Consider the following 5,266-nt stretch of genomic DNA (forward strand, 5'->3'; position numbering starts at 1 on the left):
TATTTACATAAAGAGCTTGCTTTGCATCATTGTGCCTCAGTTGATTCATGTAAATCAATGTTAATTTCAACAGATGGAAGGGAACCCAAATTCACAGTAACATTCCAACATTATAATTGACTGTTGGAAGCGAATGATATTAATGGCAAAGCCATTCAAGAAAAATAATTTGGAGACAACGATTATCTACATTGCATTCATCTTTTGCAACTTACTATTGCTGCGATGGCCAAGTGGTTAAGACATTGGACTCATAATCCAATGGGGTTTTCCTGCACAGGTTTGAACCCTGCTCGCAGCAGTTTTAAAGTTTATTTATTAGTGTCACAAGTAGGCTTGCAACAACACTGCAATTAAGTTACTGCAAAAATCCCCTCGTCGTCACTTTCCAGCACCTGTTTGGTTACACCGAGGGAGAATTTAGCACGGCCAATGCACATCTTTTGGACAGTAGAAGGAAACCAGAGCATACGGAGGGAACCCACACAGACACGGGGAGAATGTGCAGATTCCACACAGTCAGTGACCCAAGTCGGGAAGCGTCCCTGGCGCTGTTGGCAGCAGTGCTAACCACTGTGCCAACGATGACTTGAAATGTTGAGTTGAGAAAGCCTCTTGAAGCCACTTTGTATCTAGGGCAGCACAGCGGAAAAGTGGTTAGCACTGCTGCCTCAGAGTGCCAGGACCTGGGTTCAATTTCGGCCTTGGGTGACTGTCTGAGTGGAGTTTGCACATTCCCTCCGTGCCCGTGTGGATTTCCTCCAGCTGCTCTGGTTTCCTCCCACAGTCCAAAGATCTGCAGGTTAGGTGGATTGGTCAGGCTAAATTGCCCCTTAGTGTCCCAAGGTGTGTAGGTTAGATGGATTAGCCAAGATAAATGTGTGGGTTTACAGGGATAGGACGGGGGAAAGGGCCTGTGTAAGATACTTTATCAGAGAGTCAGTGCAGACTCAATGGCCAAATGGCCTAATTTGCACTGTAGGAATTCTATGATTCTGATTCTATGATTGAACAATTACAACTGTCTATATTGGTCAGATGACTATTTCAAGGGAAATGGATACATTTATATAGATGAGCAATAATTGAAGAGTGCCACTGCCGAGGAATCAAAAACAGGAGGGTTGGTTGAAGGAGAGATTGTCAGGTGGAGTAATTTTCCAGTTGCCCATCTCTCCAAACTTATTTCAAAAGAAAAGTAAAAATAAATTGCATTTATATAGCACCAATCATCATCTCAAGATGTCCCAAAGTGCTTCATAGCCAATTAAGTATTTTTGAACGATAGTCACTATTGCAAATATAGTTAGCACTGCAGCTATTAGTGTATGGCAAGATCTCACGAAGGAGTATCAGATAATCTGCTTTAGTAATGTTGGTTGAGGAATAAATATTGGTCAGGACAATGGGTAGAAGCAAGTGCCTTAGTCTTCAAAATAGTGGCATGGGACGTTTTTGTCAACATGAGAGTATCAGATTGGATACTCATTATCTGCTTCCATTGACTTTGTTTTGGAGAAAGTGCAGCTTTTTTTATATAAGTAGATTCGCTTTCTGTGTTGTTGCTGTTCGAGTTAAAAAATGGCTGGAATTCTCTGATCTTGTACACCCTGCCACCACTGCCAAAACTCCATTCACTGCGGCGGGAGCAGAGAATCCCAGCCGCAGGCGAGGTCAGAGAATTCCAGCTAATGTGTGTTTACGCTGTTCTTGGAGAAATTTCTATACTACCTCCCAATGTCTAGAGGGTTCATACAATGAAGCAGCATTCGCCACAGTGAATAGCAGACACCAGAGGAACTGCACATGTAGCATGCAGAACTCTTCAATAACCTTGCAACTTACATCTTCATCTCCAACTCCCTTTCTTCATCAAACACCTTGAACATGTCATGATCTAGTCCATGCCATTAGAAAGGGGCTGGGAAAAACGCAAACATTTTGACATAGGGTGTGAAACGGATTTTTAGACCCACACACTATTCTCTGGAACCAGTGCAATCTACTAATGGCGCAGCTAATTCAGAGAATTCCTTGTCCCTCCCCCATCCCCATTCAAGTAGAGAACATAAGAATACAAAGGTATTAGGATTAGTGCCTGTGTTAAAATAGAGGGCAGCAGGATGTCATGCAAACATGCTCCACATTTGTCCTTTGGTATTGCCAATGTTAATTTCTAGGCTGTTCATTTTGCACACCATGTCATTACAAATCAAACAGATCACAGCCAACCTTGTTATCTTGTGCTGTCAACCTGCAATACAGGTTAACTGATTAACAATATTCAGTACGGCTAGTCAAGCACAAGATTATGAAGAATAAGACAAAGACAAGTATAACATTGCAGACCTTGTACCTAAAACAAGTATTTTTCTTCTAGTAGAGTGGAAGTTTCAGGTGTTGGTCATTCTTTCACTTTCTGGACATAGTCACCAGCCATTAATTAACAAATTTCTTCCAAAGACACTCAATGTCAATATGACACTTCTGCCGCTATTTGGCAGTGACATTGGGTGTTGTGTATAAACACTGGCTTTGGGAGAACACTATTGACCATCTGCTGTGGCCCTGCTCAGTCACTGGTGCCTAATGATTCCTCCCTCAGGACAATCTCTGCTCGGTTGTTTCTGGGAATTCGATACTGACACTGGAATATTATTGGCCAGTATGTGGAAAGGTTTAGTTCTCTTCTGGCCATAGTATTTGTAGCAACTTAAATTTATGATATGTTGGCCAAGATCAACTGCACTCAAACCCTCTTTAGATCCCTCACTTCAAGTACTGCATTGAAGCAAAATCAAAGGAACCTGTCAGTTACACTGAAGTTAATCCAGTTTCAGGAACAAACTCAGATTGTAGACAACATCTTTCCACATAGTTTCTATGTATTTATGTTGTAGCTGGAGAAATATTTGGCTATAAAGTGTCAGGTCAATTCAATTGGTAAAACTCACCACTGAATCAGTAGTCATAGAATCATAGAAACCCTACAGTGCAGAAGGAGGCCATTCGGCCCATCGAGTCTGCACCGACCACAATCCCACCCAACCCCTATCCCCATATCCCCATTTATTTACCCTGCTACACCCCCTGACACTGAGGGTCAATTTAGCATGGCCAATCAACCTAATCTGCACATCTTTGCAGGAAACCCACACAGACACAAGTCGAATGTGCAAACTCCACACAGACAGTGACCCAAGCCGGGAGTCGAACCCAGGTCCCTGGTGCTGTGACGCTGTGAGGTCATTGTCGATATGGACGCATAATCTAGGCTGTTACTAAGAGTCACTTGGAGAAGAGTTACATATCATCTTACGCCATTCCACTTCAGAATAAAGCAACAAATGGGGCAAATCTGCCTATGTTGGGAAATATAACTCACTCTGATTCTTCCTGCACATTTTTGCACTGCACACCCAGTTTATCCAAGTTAGCCTTTATAAACTCATTTTATCCAAAGGTTCTGTCTTTGCAAGTGTCCTCAATCATATAAAGGTGGCCTTTGAGGTACCTTGAAAGTGTAAAGTGCAGAACTGATGGAGTGCTGTTGTACTAAAGGTGCATCTTTCACATGATAAGATCAAACTCGGGCCTCACTTGGCAGTTCATGTGGATGCAAAATGTTCCATGATATTGACTGAAGCAGAGCACAGGATTCTCCAGCTTTCTGGCCTCCCTCAGCCAACACCATCCAAAACAGATTAACTGGCCATTGCCCTCTGTGTATCCTTGCTGTGCAATAATTGCTGCTGTCTTGCTGACAGAACAATAGTAATTCAATGTCTCTGAGATGCATTGGGCTTCTTTAAAAAATATATACTTTTGCTGAAGGTTTTTCGTCTTTAACAAGAGTGGATGCTGGGACAGTGAATAAATTTGAGGAGGAGTTAGACAGATTTTTAATTGGTAATGGGTTGCAGGGTTATGGGGAGAAGGTAGGAAAATGGGGATGAGGAACATATCAGCCAAGATCGAATGGCGGAACGGACTCAATGGGCCGAATGGCCTCTTTCTGCTCCTGTAAGTTATGAACGTATGAACAAAATAATGCAACAAACTCTCAAGGATTTGTACAGTACAGCAAAATCGTTTTCAAACACATACATGTAGAAAGAGACAGAATAGAAAACATCAACGCAGTTAACTCAGATTATTCATTGACAAACAATGAGGAATATCAGGATAACAGGATAACAGGATAAACACAGTAAGAGTTTTAACAACACCAGGTTAAAGTCCAACAGGTTTATTTGGTAGCAAATGCCATTAGCTTTCGGAGCGCTGCTCCTTCGTCAGATGAAGTGGATATCTGACGAAGGAGCAGCACTCTGAAAGCTAATGGCATTTGTTACCAAATAAACCTGTTGGACTTTAACCTGGTGTTGTTAAAACTCTTACTGTGTTTACCCCAGTCCAACGCCGGCATCTCCACATCATAACAGGATAAAGCCACGAGCACATGGCACACTGGTACACACCCTGGCCCACAGGATAACAACACACAGGACATAACCAAACATGGCTCAAGTCAGCACCCTGAGACCCCCGACTGAGGCTGCCACTCAAGCGCCACCATAAACAGGATACCTCCCCTCATCAAAGAAACCCGAAAAACAGGATAATATCCTCACTGTACAAAATACCAAGTAACCGCTGTCACTATTTGCGAAGCCAAGAAAATATGGGTAACCCACGCAAGAAAGCAGGATAACCAAGGGTTCCCCACCCGCTGCCACCCTCCCGCCTGATTAAATGTCTCTCCCACCCCCAAATTGCCATTGGGGAGGGCAGTAAATTCCGTCTGGCGTAGTTATACGGTGCCTGGTCTGCTGAGGCAGGAAATTTCCCAACTCGAGTTCACTGCCACCTCGTTAGTGAAAATCGAGCCCCTTGTGAACGTTAGTCACTGAAACTGTCATTCAAATCTTCCCTGGTTGGGCCTATGGATATTTGAAAGCCACCTCTCTATCTGCTGGTTCTGTAAATTGAAGGGTAGGAATGGAATTAAAAGAAAGATTAGCACCTTTCACAATGTTCCATAGCCCTTTACATGAGTTACCTTTGAAGCTAAGTCACTGTTGTGACTAGGTAATATGGCAGCTGGTTTGGACACAGCAAGTTCACACAAACAGCAATGAGATGAATGATCTGATAATGTGATTCCGGATAATCTCCTCTTTTCATATGTCTCAAAGTGCTGCAATCATATTCAAGGGAACACATCTCACTTTATCTTGCAGAATTACCTCCGAATGTTGGAGGG

General features: G+C 42.9%; 1 non-coding gene across 1 annotated transcript; it reads left to right on the forward strand.

Moving 5' to 3' along the window:
* The first annotated feature begins 219 nt into the window (after nucleotides 1–219).
* Nucleotides 220–301, forward strand: trnam-cau (transfer RNA methionine (anticodon CAU)). Its single transcript has one exon. It is a non-coding gene; the product is annotated as a tRNA-Met (tRNA).
* The last annotated feature ends 4,965 nt before the right edge of the window (nucleotides 302–5,266 follow it).

Source organism: Mustelus asterias, chromosome 9 (assembly GCF_964213995.1).
Source record: "Mustelus asterias chromosome 9, sMusAst1.hap1.1, whole genome shotgun sequence".
NCBI lineage: Eukaryota > Metazoa > Chordata > Chondrichthyes > Carcharhiniformes > Triakidae > Mustelus > Mustelus asterias.